Source organism: Henckelia pumila, chromosome 1 (assembly GCF_033568475.1).
Source record: "Henckelia pumila isolate YLH828 chromosome 1, ASM3356847v2, whole genome shotgun sequence".
In the NCBI taxonomy this organism is placed as follows: Eukaryota; Viridiplantae; Streptophyta; class Magnoliopsida; order Lamiales; family Gesneriaceae; genus Henckelia; species Henckelia pumila.
Genome location: NC_133120.1, coordinates 70,658,214 through 70,675,578, shown reverse-complemented (window position 1 = coordinate 70,675,578; position 17,365 = coordinate 70,658,214). Strand labels below are relative to the sequence as shown.

The 17,365-nt window shown below is 33.8% G+C and overlaps 1 non-coding gene across 1 annotated transcript; it reads left to right on the top strand.

The window, feature by feature from the left end:
• The first annotated feature begins 11,032 nt into the window (after positions 1-11,032).
• On the top strand, positions 11,033-11,143 carry LOC140876521 (small nucleolar RNA R71). The gene has a single exon (XR_012148828.1). It is a non-coding gene; the product is annotated as a small nucleolar RNA R71 (small nucleolar RNA).
• The last annotated feature ends 6,222 nt before the right edge of the window (positions 11,144-17,365 follow it).

Here is a 17,365-nt window from a genome sequence, read left to right as displayed (position 1 = left end):
ATTAATAGATTAGCTGTTACGTTGCCATAAATATTGGCATATCATCCGCCTTTAACTAGTCTCTGACAGGCTTCGTACTAGCAGCTTGGTGCTTTGAACCAAATGACATTAATTGGGCGTCGTGATTATGCTCTTCAAAACTTTTTGAATTTCAAAAATACTTTTCATGACGTCACCCTATGGCCCATAGGTTCCTAAATATACTTCTTTACACTCGTATATCAATCTTTCACCTTTGCTAAAATCTTTCATATTGTATTAAACGCATCATCGAATTACTTTCTAGATTTTGCTTACTCTCTGCTCGAGTTCTTATCTACAGCTATCATGTCGATCCAGAAGACTTGCCTCGCAATCAACTTTGATTCCGTTGTTAAGGCAAACAACGCAGGAATTTCTGAGGTCTTCACCATGCTTGAAGCCTCTGGACTGAAGAAATTTCTGGAATGCAGCGCCATCTGCGATTTGCCTGTTTTGAAGGAGTTCTTTGCAACCGCTCAAATCGAGCATGGGACTATCAAATGCTTGATCAAGACAGAGGTCTACTCCTTCAATCAGAAGTTCTTCGCCAGCACATTTGATCTGCCCTCCAGGGGTTTGACAAAATGCACGGATCTTCCAGATGGTAACTGCTCTTATTGGTTGAAGGAGTTCTCAACTACTGATGCTCCGATCAAACTGCCGGCCAGAAGACATCTCTCAAAGCTCCATTCAGGCTACTGACTAATATCGTGGCCAAGAATCTTCTGGCCAAGGCTGGATCTTACGACAAGGTGACGCTGGAGAAATTTCAATACATGGCTTGTATTGCCTCCAAGATCAACATAAACTGGTCAGACATTCTGTTCAATATTCTATGTGAAATGATCAGGGGCAAAGGGCAATCCGAGGGATTTGCTTTGCAAATCTGCCACATCTTGGGCGTCCTTGGAGTGGACTTTTCCAAGACTGAGCCTCTGCATCCCACCAAATGGCTCAACAAGTCTACGATTCTCAAATTCCTGAACAAGAAAGAGACTGCGGTCGACACCTTGCCCTCAACCGCAAAGGTTATTGCTATCCCTCAACCGCTTTCAACGGTTTCGGTCGTGGCCAAACCAGTGCATACCAAAAAGTCTGCCAAGCGTCAACTGATCATCGAATCTGACTCTGAAGATGAATCACGTGAGAATGTTCCACTGATTCAAGCTTTCAGCAAGTCATCCCCTTCGGTCTCCAAAGCAGCTGTGTCATCCACGCCTGCAGGCGAGAAGAAGAGGCAGCACAAGAAGCTAAAGTCTCTTTCTGGACTTGCTCCTACCCTGCCAACGGTCGAGACTACTACCGTTGTTGCTTCTACTGCTCCTCGTCCTACAAAGGGTGTGATAATCCGGGAAGGTGCCTCATCAGCTCCTGAGGTCACTCTAGCTGATCCCAAAGACAACGGGAAAGGTGTGATGATCTACACACCCAAGGCTCAACCAGCAGCTACGATAGAACTCAATATGATCATCTCTCACGTGCTCCGTACTGTCAAGCGTCATCTACAACGTTTTGACAGATGGCATCACTCCCGCACTCACTTGACACTCGCTCAAATATTTCCTAAATGGAAATCTCTAAACGTCATTGAGCAGAAGATGCTTCTATTTGCTGATACTGAAGACATCGTGGAGGCTCTGGGAAGAAGACATCTCATAGACTTGAAGCTTCGAGGAAGCCTGCTATCTCTGCTAATTAATGAGCGTGTCAAGAATTTCAAATCCAAGAGTCCTACCGCTGCCGATGACTTTGTGATTTTGACTGGACTACAGGATAGTCTACGTCAAATCACTCAACTACTTCAGCACTTCCAAGCTCTCAACAATGTCAAAACACCAGCTTCAGCAGCCTGTTTACAAGCTTATGTGCTGGAAGCACAAGTGATGATGAAAACCTTTCTCACTCAAGATCAGGGTGAAGAAGACGTCTATGCTCTCCCCTCTTCAGATGGGATTCTGACCGATCTCATCACTGCTGACCTCTTTCAATCATCTGCTCTAAGATCGAGTGTGGCAGCATCTTCATCGGTCGACCCCTCCTCAACCGCAGTCCAAGCAGTTACTCAACCGGAAGCAGTTGTGATTGCTCACTCCTCTCCAGTGACGACCGCTCACACTTCTCCCGGTCATTCACAAGATGTTTTAGAAGTGGTTGCACAAGAGATACCTGTCACCTCTGTGACAGAGGCTCCTTGCAGTAGTGAAGCAACAGTGCCCCCAACAGAGATATCAAGCACTATTGTATCACCTGCATCTCCAGAACAGCAAGTGACTGATGCTGATCCAGCACTTCAACCGTCTCCATCTACTGAAAAGTTTATGGAAGATCTCATTATGGATGAACCAAGTGCTGATCCTGGTACTCCACCAACCATATTGGCTGCAGTCGAAACTATTACATCTCCAACTGTACCATTATTGGAAGGTCCATCGGGTAGCTCTCCAGCCAGTTCACCCGCACCACATCATCGTGAGTCTAGCCCGGTTTCACCAAGAAATGACCCAGAAGGGCAAATGCTTCAGACTGATGATTCTTTAATTGAAGCCATGGCCGCAGCTCTAGATCATACCTTGATAAATCGGCTTCATGAGCTCATGCAAACGGTTAGGTCCTTCTCTCAAGACATAACTAACTCATCCTTATCAGTCGATAATTCACGCCAAACGATGATTCGGCATTTCGAGACCGTGTCTCGAGACCTTGCTCGTCTGTCCACAGAGATCACTAATCATCATTGCACTCAAATCAACACGCTCTCTACCGTCTCCGAACAAGTTATCCGATCCGAAAACCGCCTTCATAAGCAGTTGAATGATCGGATGGACACTATGCAAGCCACTCTACTTGCTCAAATCGATGCAAAAATAGACACTATGCAAGCCTGCCTTGGCACTCAACTCACTGAGGTCATCCTTCGACTCAACCAAGGTGATGCCAAAAAGGGGGAAGAAGAGCAACGTAGAGCAGCAGAGGCAAGAAGACGTGAAGAAGAGTCCAGAAGAAAAGAAGAAGCCGACAGAAGAAGAAGAGAAGGCGATAGGTCAGGAGGAGCCAGTTGGTTCAAAAGATGAACAACTTATCTCTTCTTTACTTATCGCAGCTGCATTTTTTTTCTGTAGGTGTAATAAAAATGCTTATTGTACTTAATGAAATTCATTCTCTCAATGAAGTTCATTTTAATGCTTTCATATTGTTCTTGGAGCACTTAAGTTTTGTCATCACCAAAAACGGGGAAATTGTTGAATCCGATATTTTGGTGATAACAAACAACAACTCATTGTATAGGAATGTGCTGCCAACCATTGTATTTCAGGAATCTACTACAACTTCTACCGGAAGCTTGTCAACCGCCTTTGCTCTCGACCGGCTGAAGTCACAAGCCTATCGACTGGCTATCAAAACCAGCAGAGGATAAATCTATCTACCAGAAGCTTGTCAACCGCCTTTGTCTCTCGACCGGTTGAAGTCACAAGCTTATCGACTGGTTATTCAAACCAGCAGAGGACAAATATCTCTACAGGTAGAATGCCAACTGCTTTTCAGGATATCTCAAGACAAGTACCTGTGACAAGATGTTCTTTGCAAGATCTTTTATTAAAAGCAGAACCGGCGTGTCAGAAGATATGTTGACTCCTGCAATCAAGACAACAGGTTGCACCAAAATGGCAAAAACACAGAATGACTACAGATAAAGCATTCGACCGTTTATTCCAGTTTTGGACCCTGGAAGTTGTCTGCAGTGTACGATCTTCATGCAGAATCATCAATGCATTTATGAGCATTAAATGTGCATTCAATGCAGCATCAGAACGTTCAAAATAAAGACGTTGATGATTGACCTATATAAAGGGAAGATTGCTCAAGAAGTGACAACAACGAAACAACAAACAAAGAGAGACAAGCAATTCAGAAAAATCTCAATCAACTCAATCACTTGAATAATATCAGAAGTCCTCATCTGATATACTTGAGCACACTTACAAGATCATTCGTTTTGCTGCTCAAATAAACCCTCGCCTACAGTTCACATATCTGATCGTCAAGGATCATCCTAGGGTTTTCAAGCCTCTCGACCGCTCTGCAGTTTGAGAAGCTCAACTCAACTATACTCATTGTTGAAGAGAATTGAAGCTACTCTGAAAGCTTCCACCAGTCTGATAAGAACTGAGAATCTTATCTGTGTAAATCTAGGAGTTTCGGATTAGGCATTGGATAAGTCCTAAGTCTGAAGTGGGTGTATTACAAGACGTTGTAATAACCAAAGTCTTCTAGTGAATTCCTTCCTAAGTGGAAGAAGGGGAGACGTAGAAGGATTAAGCCTTCGAACTTCCATAAATCGTGCCTTAGTCTTTACTGCTATTTATCTTACATTCTGCTCATACATTGCATTATAAACTTTGCATCACTAAAACCTCTGAACTATTTCCGCACTATTTAAGTTGTTCAAACCGTTTTAGAAGTTGAGAAAACAGATTAAGTGAACTAAACCTCACTTGATCATTTTAAAGAAGAAGAAGAAAAGTTTCAGAGTGTATTCACCCCCCCTCTACCCTCTGAACCGATCCCAACAGCATGTCAGGAGTTTTTGACTCCTTACTCTGTCATTGAAAAAGGAAAAATAAATATTATTATAGAAATATTTTTTTTTATTTTTAAATTTTAATATTTTTTTTTAAAAGATAAACCCTCCCCCAAACCTGAATATGACATTGTTTTTAATTTTTAAGAAAAATAAAGAGTACATTATGAAAGAGATATCACCTGAAATTTATTGAAGATGAGGAACAAACACAAATCATTTTGTGACATGTTGAATCAAAGATCCAGTTTTCTTTTCTTACTGGTTGGTTGGGACCAATTGATCTTTGTTATAGCCGAATCAGGTTGATGAACAAAATCTTGAAGATCATCAATTAATTGGTCTTCATTCGAAGCAGAGATGAGCATCTTTCGTGAATTTTCTGAAATGAAATTTTGTTCCACAGCTACATCAAGAAAAGTCAACAAACCATCATAATAGTTATTGATATTCAACAAGCCAACAAGTTTATTATGAATATTAAGTTGTGCCCAAGAAACAACATGAAAAATTTCTTCTAAAGTACCAAAACCACCTGGTAAGGCAATAAAAGCATCAGAATTATTTATCATTTTAGTTATTATCTCGTACATTGATGAAACTTTCAAATCTTCCCCAACCGTAACACCTGTAATATTTCCTTCAGCTAAAGCTGTAGGAATAATACCCAAAACCTGACTACCTCTAAGATGAGCTTTTGTTGAAATATATTTCATTAACCCAATATTGCCTCCTCCGTATACCAAGTGAATTTTTCTCTCTGCTAACTTTTTTTCAAGATTAATTGCTGCATCAATAAATATTTCATCCAGTATTAGAACCACAAAAGACACAAATATTTTTAAATTTTTGTGAAGAAGATCCTGCCATTTTTTGTTCTTTTCTGAATTTCTCTCTCACACTCTTTTTTTTTTCAATATGTAAAGAAAATTCAAGCATGCATTTATAGAAAAACAATTGTACGAAAAGTCAAAATATGAATAGTAGAACACATACACACATAAAAAGTGAAATATATACGTTACCATCGGGGTTAGTACCATCTATCTCTTCTCGTTGGAGTTGAAATACCCAATTCTTCTGATAGACGACATACGGGATCCACATTAAATGCAAGACAATCTATATAATGATCCCTCTCATAAAGAAATTTTGTCCACAGTTTAAGAAGTTCATTTTGCACGTATCCACTGAAATGCGTCTCAAGAGACATTGGAAGTGGATCCAATGGTACTTTACTCAGCTCATTCCTAATGAATAATATTTTATCTTCTATGTTTGCGGATGTCATTCCAACATTCCTACAATGTCCGTGACAAGTCCACCTAGCACATTTGTAACATCCACCTATAGCATAAATGCTTTTTCCAAATCCAGAAATTTGTTTGATAATGATCTTACTTGCTTCCCCATCAAGTCGAACCTTTGCTTCAATAATAAAGTGAATATCATCAGGAATATTATACGACATAAGTAAACGTAATCTCTCGCATCTAACTTTATAAATATTTTTCAACTTATTATCAGCTATACCACGAAAATATTTACGAAGATTAAAAATACAAACATCCATATATATATATATATATATATTGTATTCAATTATTTTGGGAAATTGAAATAAAACCGACTAAAAGTAGTCATGGAGTACCGTTATCCGCCACTTAACCGGGAAGTGAACTCAATTCTGCAAAAATAAAATGAAAATATAAGTAACAATTAATTTGGATCGTATAAAGGCATAAACTCATCATTAAGAATTTCATTTTCTAAAAATGGTTTAAGTCTTTGTCCATTAACTTTAAACACATTATTATTTTTAGGATTTTCAACATCAACAGCACCATGAGGATAGACAAATTTAAAAATAAATGGTCCAGACCATCGTGATCTAAGTTTTTCTGGAAACAAATGCAAGCGAGAATTATAAAGTAAAACTTTTTGTCCCATTTCAAAAGATTTCCTCATAATATTTTTATCATGAAAGGCTTTTGTTTTATCTTTATAAATCTTTGCATTTTCATATGCATCATTTCTTAATTCTTCTAGTTCATTTAATTGCAATTTTTTTAATTTAGATGCATCATCTAAATTAGTATTAAATGCTTTAATTGTCCAATAAGCTTTATGTTCAATTTCAACAGGTAGATGACAATGCTTTCCAAAAACTCATCTATATGGTGACATCCCTAATGATGTTTTAAATGCAGTTCTATATGCCCATAATGCATCACTTAATCTTAAAGACCAATCTTTTCGATTTGGATTGAATGTTTTTTTCCAAAATTTGTTTTATTTCTTTATTTGCAAGTTCAACCTGACCATTTGTTTGAGGGTGATATGGAGTAGAAACTTTATGTGTAATACCATATTTTTTTAACAACGAAGAAAATGATTTATTTATAAAATGACTTCCCCATCACTGATTATAGCTCTAGGTATTCCAAATCGACTAAAAATATTTTCTTTCAAAAATTTATCACAACTTTATGATCATTAGTTCTACATGCAATTGCTTCAATCCATTTTGAAACATAATAGACAGTCACTAAAATATAAGTGAATCCAAAAGATAATGGAAATGGACCCATAAAATCTATTCCCCAACTGTCAAATATTTCAATAATCATGATTGGATTTAAAGGCATCATGTTTCGTTTTGAAATTGAACCCATTTTCTGACAATTTTCACATGATTTGCAAAATGAATGTGTATCTTTGAATAAAGAAGGCCAATAAAATCCACATTGAAAGATTTTTGCATCTGTTTTCTTTGACGAAAAATGACCTCCACATGCCTCGAAATGACAAAATTTAATGACACTACTTACCTCATTGTCGGGTATGCATCGTCGAAAAATTTGATCAGGACAATACTTAAACAAATAAGGATCATCCTAATAAAATTTTGACCTCTTTCAAGAATTTATTTTTATCTTGTGAACTCCAATGAGAAGACATTTTATTTGTCACAAGAAAATTTACAATATTAGCAAACCAAGGCATAGTAGTAGCATAAAATAGTTGATCATCCAGAAAATTTTCATTTATTGGTATTTCGTTTTGAGATGATTCAGAAATTATTCTTGATAAATGATCGGCTACCACATTTTCTTTTCCATTTTTATCTTTTATTATAAGATTAAATTCTTGTAACAACAAAATCCATCGTATTAATCTCGGCTTAGCATCTTGTTTATTTGATAAATATTTTATGGCAGAATGATCAGTATAAACAATAGTAGTAGAACCAATTAAATATGATCGAAATTTATCTAATGCAAATACTACTGAAAGTAATTTTTTTTCAGTTGTTGAATAATTGATTTGGGCACTATTTAAGGTTCTACTTGCATAGTATATCACATAAGGTTTACCTTCTTTTCTTTGTCCTAACACGGCCCCTACAGCATAATCACTTACATCACACATTAATTAAAATGGTAAAGACCAATCAGGAGGTTGTAAAATAGGTGATGTAGTTAAAAGATTAATTATCTTTTTAAAAGCAGTTTCACATTGTTGAGTCCATTAAAATTGTGCATCTTTTGTTAAAAGATTTGAAATTGGTTTCGATATTATGCTAAAATTTTTTATAAATCTTCTATAAAATCCCGCATGACCCAAAAATGATCGAATTTCTTTGATCGTGTTTGGTGATGGTAAATTAGCAATAACATCAACCTTAGCTTTAACAACTTCAATTCTTTTTTTAGATATGACATGCCCTAACACAATTCCGGATTTAACCATGTAGTGACATTTTCCCCAATTTAAAACAAGATTTTTTTCTTCACATCCTTTTAAAACTTCTTCCAAATTTTTAAGACAGTTTTCAAATGAGTTTCCAAAAACAGTATATCATCCATAAAAACTTCCACAAATTCTTCAATCATGTCACTAAAAATATTTAGCATGCATCTTTGAAAAGTAGCCGGAGCATTACATAAACCAAATGTCATTCTTTTAAATGCAAAAGTTCCAAAAGGACAAGTGAAAGTAGTTTTTTCTTGATCTTCTAATGATATTGGTATTTGATAATACCCCGAATACCCATCAAGAAAACAATAAAAAGGATTACCTGCCACTTTCTCTAAAATTTGATCTAAAAATGGTAACGGAAAGTGATCTTTTCTAGTTGCATCATTTAATTTTCTATAATCAATACACATACGCCAACTAGATGGAATCCTAGCTTGTAATAATTCTCCCTTTTCATTTTTTATAACAATGATGCCTGATTTTTTTGGTACTACTTGTGTTGGACTTACCCATTTACTATCCGAGATTGGATAAATAATTCCGGCATCTAATAGTTTTAAAACTTCATCTTTAACAACTTCTTTCATGTTTGAATTTAATCTTCTTTGTGATTGTTGATATGTTTTAGCATTTTCTTCCAAATGAATTCTATGTCTATAGATTAAAGGATTTATACCTTTTATATCTTGCAAAGTCCATCCAATTGCATTTTTATGCTTTTTAAGTAATATTATTAAATCTTCTTCTTGTTTTGGTAAGAGGATAGAAGATATTACAATAGGATATGCTTGATTTTTTCCAAGAAAAGCATATTTTAGTTCTTTTGGCAAAGGTTTTAATTTAAGTTTTGGATGATCATCTTTTTTTACTTCTTCAAGTTCATTAATTTCTTCAAATAACTTTGATTTAAAAACATTTTTTGAATTAAAAATTTCCACTAAACAAAATTCAGATTGTTGATTTAAGTTTTTTTGGTGTATATTTTCTTCAACAATTATTTCTATTGCATTATCATCTTCATCTTCATTAATAATTGGTTGTTTACATAAGTTGAACACATTAAGTTCTAAAGTCATATTTTCAAAAGGCAATTTCATTATTCCATTTTGACAATTAATTAAAGCATTTGAAGTTGCTAGAAATGGACGTCCTAATATTACTGGAATTTCATTATGCACTTCTATTGGTTGTGTATCCAAGATAATATAATCCACAGGATATATGAATTTATCGACTTGAACTAACACATCTTCTACGATACCTCTAGGTATTTTGATTCACCTATCGGCTAGTAAAAGAGTAACAGATGTATGTTTTAAATCTCCCAACTTAAGTTTTTCATAAACTGAATAAGGAAGTAAATTCACACTTGCTTCCAAATCTAACAAAGCTTTTTTAATTTTATTTTTTCCAATAATACATGAAATTGTTGGAAAACTAGGATCTTTATATTTCAAAGCATAATTATTTTAAATAATAGAACTTACTTGTTCATTTAAGAATGTTTTCTTCTTTACATGCAATTATCTTTTCACAGTACATAAATCTTTTAAAAACTTTGCATAAGAAGGTACTTGTTTAATAGCATCAAATAATGAAATATTTATTTTTACTTGTTTAAAAACTTCATAAATATCAGAATCATTTTTTTTGTTTTTTTATTGTTTACTAATGCATGAGGAAAAGGAACAGGTTTATTTGACTCACATATTACTTCAGATAATTTATCATCAACTTTCTTAATCTTAGGACTCAAATTATCATCTTTCTCGAAAGTATCAAGATTTTCATCCTTACTCTTTAAGTTTGACTGATCTTTGTTTTCATCACTATATGGATCATTAACTATTTTACCACTTCTAAGAGTAATAACAGATTTTACATGATCAAATTTATCTTGATATGATTTTTAGGATTAGGTTGTGGTTGAGATGGAAATTTTCATTTTTCATGAATATTAAGTGCAGATGCAAATTTTGCAAGAGTTTCTTTCAAATCATTCATAGATTGAATGTTTTGAATATTGATAGACTCATGCTTTTGAATGTATGCATGAATTTCATCTTCAAAATGTTTTCTTGGAGGTGGGATATAAGGAGCATAACCTTGATGATTTTTGTTATTTTAAAAGGTTGTTGAGAAGGTTGTGCATTCTTATCGTTCCTCCAACTAAAATTAGGATGATTTCTCCAACGAGGATTATATGTTTGTGAAAAAGGATCTAATGTTGGTTTTTTAAAATTGTTAACATAATTGGCTTGTTCATGGAGATATTCTTTAAATGAAGGCAAAGTAGGACAATGTTTTGTAAGATGATCATGTGTGTCACATATATGAAAAACAATTTCTTGAACACTTTTTAATTGATCACTCTTTTTCATTTCTAATGACTCAATTTTTCTTGCTAAAGATGCAAGTTTGGCTTGAATATCTACATCATCTTTAAGATGATAAATACCAACCCCATTTGTTGAATTATTGGTTTTACTTGGTAGTTCAATTGAGCCTATATTATCCTAATTTTGAGCATTTTCTGCTAATGACTCCAAATATTCCATAGCCTCATTTGGGTTTTTATCTTCAAAAGTTTCATTATACATGAATTCTTTCATTTGCCTATCTTTAGGTATTAAACCTTCATCAAAGTGAGAAACTATCCTCCATATTTCAAAACCATGATGTGGACATGTATTAATTAACTCTTTATATCTATCCCAACATTGATAAAATGTTTCCCCTTGTATTTGAGAAAAAGTTGTAATTTGTCTTTTAAAAGAGTTTTTTCTATGGGAAGGAAAAAACTTTTTTAGAAATTATTGTTGCATTTCTTCCCATGGTCTTATTGAACTTGATTCCAAATTTTGCAACCATGTTTTAGCTTTATCTTTTAAAGAAAAAGGGAAAAGCTTTAATCGAACAATATCCATGCTACAATTTTGATCATTATAAGTGTTGCAAACCTCCTCAAATTCTCTTAAATGCAAATATGGATTTTCAGAATCTAGGCCATGAAAATTTTGTAAAAGTTGAATGATTTGTGGCTTAAAATTGAAATTAGATGCATCAGGAGGAAAAACTAAACAAGATGGTGTACTAGTTCTTATTGGATTCATATGGTGCCTAAGTGTTCTTGGTTGTTCATGTTCTTGATTATTATTATTATTATTATCATCTTGATTATTAGAATTATCCTCCATATTTAAAATATTTTCAGATACTCGAACAAGTCTACCACTTTGTTTACGACTCCAAACAATCATACAATTAAAAACAACATACTATTTACATAAGTAACATAAATAACAAAAATTAAACTTAATTTATACCTCCTCGGAAACGGCGCCAAAAACTTGCTACAACTTAAATTGTAATTCACCCAAGTGTAGGTTGTCTGCAAGTAATATACTCGTGAGTACGAGATCGATCCACAGAGAGGATGCTGTAAGTTTAATTTTAGCAATGATATATTATAGATGAAAATATTATTATAAAACTTCAAATACACAAATTATAAAATTGTCAAGGTTTCAAAAGTTCATTGTTGGTTTATTTAAGATTGCTTAACAAAAATAAATAAATAAAAACTAAAATAATAATAAACATAAAAGAACAATAAAATATTTGAACAAATATATCATATAATATATTTTCGACTATATTAATATCAGATTAACCGATATTTAATACATGACACCCGTAATATATATATATATATATATATATATATATATATATATATATGCATAAATATAAACATAAAAGAACAATTAAATATTTAAACAAACATATCATATAATATAGTTCTCACTATATTAATATCAGATTAACCAATAATTAATATATGGTACCCATAATATATATATATATATATATATATATATATATATATATATATATATATTATATATATATATATAAGTGCATAAATATAAATTGACATAAAATTAAATGTTAGATCAAATCACCATATTTCATTTAGAAAAACCGGCAAAGCCACACTATCGCTTAAATAAAATATATGAGTTTTGTTTTATGTTAGATGCGAGAAAGTAAATGTTAGTTGCGAAAAAGTAAATGTTAGATGGGAGAAAGTAAATGTTAGTTGCGGAAAAATAAATGTTAGATGCGAGAAAATAAATGTTAGTTGCGGAAAAGTAAATGTTAGATCAAATCACAATATATTATTTAGAACAACCGGCAAAGCCATGCTATTGTCTAAATAATATATATGACTTTATTATAAATTGATACATATATTTATAAAATATAATTATTGTAGTATTTATTGTATCATATTAGACAACAAATCAAGGTAACCACATTCAAGGTACCAAGTATTTGATGTAAATAGATAACAATAAATCATCCAAATTATACCTACAAATAAAGATCAATTAGTAAAAATAAAAATATAAAAGGAAAGAATATACAAAATATAAACAATCATACTTGACCAACAATGAAACCTTTTCACCTTGACATAAAAGGATTTAGTTTTCCATGAACATAAGAATCAAGAGTAAGGATAAAAGAAATTTCATACTTAAACTTGGAGAAATATGCACACTCAAACTCTTATTCTTACACACAATATTTATTTTACAAGTGAGGAATTTCTCTACACTTTTGCGCACTACAAAGCTTATACAACACATCTATTTATAGGCCAAATGAGAGCAAGAGTCCAAAACTCATTAAATGTGGAATAGTAAAGTTGGTGGTGCTTGTCTCCTTGAATGTTAATATCATGACCCAACTTTAATTGACATGTTTGATCTCTTAGACTTCCGATTTGGCTTTTTCACAAAACATATAACACGTAGCCCTTTGTCTGTAGATGTGTTTTGACATATAATTCACCACTTTAGGATAAAAGGTGAAATACTTATGATATTTTTACTCCAAGCTGGTCATAGTAAAAGTAAATATGTCTCCATTTTGATTTTTGATTATTTTGATCATCTTAATTAGGTTTTTGGAATTTTTTGTCTTCTACAAAGTTGAAGATGCCTCTTTTGTGATTCTACAGTATTTGATATTACTCCAATATGACCTTTGTAGCTTGAGTAATTTTTTTTTACCAAACCTGCGCAAAACATAAAATACAACATTTTTAGTAAAATATTTAAATATAAACACATAACACTAACATAATACAACTTCATAATTTTAATGAAACTTTAATTTTAAAACACACTTTTTAACATATAAATAATTACAAATTTTAAGTTTCATCATGCTCATCCTATGAGTTGTGGATGGTTGGATACGTAAGTCTTGTGTCAGGTCACCGTGATGGTTGGACACTTGTACTAGTATCAAGCCACCATTATCCACTGGGTATATGAACCACCTCCTGAGGCTACGGCTCAGCGTGCTATATACCCTGGGTCCGGTCTATGAGCTAGTTTTCTTGACCTGAGTGTCTTGGCACCCAGTCACTTGCATACATGCGCATATAATGTCGTATACTCATACTCTCGCACTGAGTTTTTCTTGCTCACGTCCCGTACCTTTTGTGTCTGGACACCCTATTCCATGGGGAATGTCTGCAGTTGGATTAGGCGGGTGGTTCCAGGAGAGCTTAGGCGATGGTTGGCAAGCAGGGTTATTGTCTAGGCTTTTTGTTTTTGATGTATTTGGGATAATACATTTGGCAATTCGATATAGTTGCAAACAATATTTTAATTGTTGTTTATGTTTCCGCTGTTAATTTCTAATCTTTGATTTACTAAGTTAAATGTATGTTTAAGCTTCTGATTAGTAGGTGATCACGATGCGGGTCATTACAGAGAGTCACATATTTAATAGAACTATTATTTCACTCGTGCGAGATATTATTAAAAAATAATTAGTATGATCAATTTTATAGAAATTTAAAATACAAATAAAAACATTATAAATCATGAAATCAACAAACAAATTTTTATTTCACATATTATGAAAAATCTCCTTAAATACAACATTGGTTGTCGAATTTTTGTTGTTACTATCACTATCACATAAAAAAAAATTAGACATTTAGGATTTATTACTCTGGATACAACGACATACAACTGAACAACTAACAATGACTAAAAAGAGTTTTTTTTCAAAAGAAGTCCAACATGAGATAAAGATTGACCCTTGATACTTGAGTTGTGCAAATATGGTTGGGTTGTGTAAATCTGGTAGATGTTGGGTTGTGTTTATTCTCTTCTTCAATGTATTGAAATTCTAAATAAAATTTAATGATTGTTGTGAATAAAGTTTAAAATTTTCCATATAAGATTTCCTTTTAAGATTTTTACGTAATTTCATTACAGTTTATGTGCCAAAGAATACATGAATCTGGTTCGATCGTACTTGTACTTTAAACAGAACTTTGCGATCAACTAAATCTTTGATTTCATTGGGAATTTTTTCTGATGTTGTAACCTGAATTATAAAAAATATTTAGCATAACTTACGATATGTATGAAAACATAAGTGTTAGGATCAGTTAAAAGTCTAGAGAGGGGTGAATATACTTTCAAACAGTTTAGTAGGAAATATTGAACTCGATCGGTTTAGTGATTGAGTTTGAGGGTTATCTTAATGTCAGATGTAGTTTGACAAACAAAATATGTGCGGAAATATGTCAAACTGCAGATTCAAAACACTGAGTAAATATCAGTGGAGGGTGTGCGGTGAAGGTGAGTAAACTGAAATAGTACGAGCAATTGTTTATGGATGTTCGGAGATTTCAAACACTCCTACGCCACCCCTTCTTCCACCTCGAAAGAATTTCACTAGAAGACTTTGAGTTTTACAAGAAATTTGCAAAACCCCGATCCAGTTTAGGACTTAGACACTGCCTAAACAAGAACTCCTAGTATAACACTTCATTTTCAGTCCTAGATTGATAAGTGAATAGAATGAATTCAACTCGAAATTCTTAGCACAAAAATGATCATACAATGATCAGAATAACAATTCAGCGTTTGTGCTTTGAGTTCCTTGATCAAATCTTGAGCGTATGAAGCTTTTAGTATTCTCGCAAGAATGACAGAGTTTTTATAACATCATTGTCTCCTGAGATTGATCAAGATATCTATTTATACCCTTTGGATTGCCAAGGGTCATAAATTCAAATTGTCCTTCAGATAGGTTTTAAATTATTCCCCTTGGATTTGTCACTATCATCAACGAATTTTGGAGCCTACATTCTCTTAGTATCGCGACACTACCTTTTGTAGAGATGTCAGAGTACGGATGATCTTATCCAGAAATGGCACTGTAGTAAACTGTTGTGGGTAGACTGATGTAGTCAGTTTGGCACGGGTAAACTGATGGATTCAGTTTAGCGAGGCAAACTGCATCCTTTAGCCAGTTGAGCGCGGTTGTTGATGATGACGCAATTTAGTTTCGAATATCAGTTTAGCACTTTAGTTGCTCAATTAGTTTGGCTTTCTTTTAGACTTTGTAAATACCAAAACTAAATTTCCCAATAATTTCCCCCTTTTTGGTGTTTATCAAAACTTTGAGACTTTAGAGTGATAAAATGATATTCAATGTAAACTGATTTTTGACATTCAAAATCAGTTTCAAGTTCTTGTAGTCAGTTTCAAGATCTTGTAATTTTTCCCCCTTTTTGATAAACCGATAATAAAGATCCGGAAGGAGAGATACAAGAGTAGATAACATACTAATCTCGACGCAATAAAAAATAAGTTATCTTCAATCGGAAGAGGATCTGTGCAATGATGAGCTGCGAGATGGTTGATGAGCTGCTGAGGTATGACGATGTAGGGCTTGAGCTTCATGTTGAGTGCGCAAAATATTCTGAGATAAGCTTGCCAAAGTATTGAGTTGCCGAGAAATTCCTTGAAAATTTGATTGAACTGAAGTGTGAAGAGTTTGAACAAATCCATTCAAGTTGTCAACTTTTGTCTCCAAAAACTGATGAGAATTTTGCAGTTGAGACAATGAGCTTGTCAGTTGACTTGAGTCTACTAGGATTTTGTCCAATAGTGCAAATTTTTCTTGAAGTTTACCTAGTTCAGCACTCATTGATTGTCTCTGAAAGGAGATTTTGCCGTTGGTTTCCTGTTGATTTCCCTTGAGACCAGTGACAATCTTGGATATAACATAGACTGAAGTTTAAATATGAGAGATCAACTGATACCAATCATCATCGTAAAGTGACGTGGGAGACAGAGTTTCTTTACCACTGGATGAAATGTGTTCCTTGACAAAGTCTGTCTTTTGTCCTTTAGGAGGAGATGAAGGTCTAGTTGAGGTCATCTCAATTTTGTCTTTTCCTTTGTCCTGATGAGCTGATGATTCAGGGATCGAATGAACAATCATAGCTAGACTTTGAGACAAATTCTCGGTCTCAATAGCTTTGTCATCAAGAGATGAATCTTTGATGGTTTGTACATGTGATGGTGATTCATGTACTAATTCTTGCAACTTGGTATCAGTGACAAGAGATGGTGTGACTGATGGATCATCAGTTGAGCTGGATGATTGAGGTACTTCTTCTCTAATAGATTTGGATGGTGCAGGAACGTCATCAATTTGAGATGGAATCTCCAAAGGTTCTGAGACTTCCTTTGATTCTTGTAGAGGTTGTTCAGTATGGTTTGGAGAAAGTAACTCATCTTTTTGAGAAGGTTGCTGTTCTGTTGATTCCATATGAGATAAAGTTAATGTCTCATCCTCATGGTCAATGACTGGAGAAGGTGGTACTTCCATAGCGATTGGTTGGGGTTATTCAAGTTCTTCTTGAAGAGTGAGTGAAGGCACAACTTTTTCCACATATGGTGCTAACAATAAAGAAGTTTGTTGATCTTGAGTTTCAATATGAGAGAGGACTTCGTCAACGTTCATCAATTGAAGCACTCAGTTTCTTGATCCTTAAAAGATCATAGAAGTATTTTCTTCTTGTTGTGGCTTCTTGAATATTGGCAGTCTTGACTACCTTAAGCACCAGTTCATCAAGTTTGACAAATCTAGACAGCTCATTCTACTTGGTAAGAT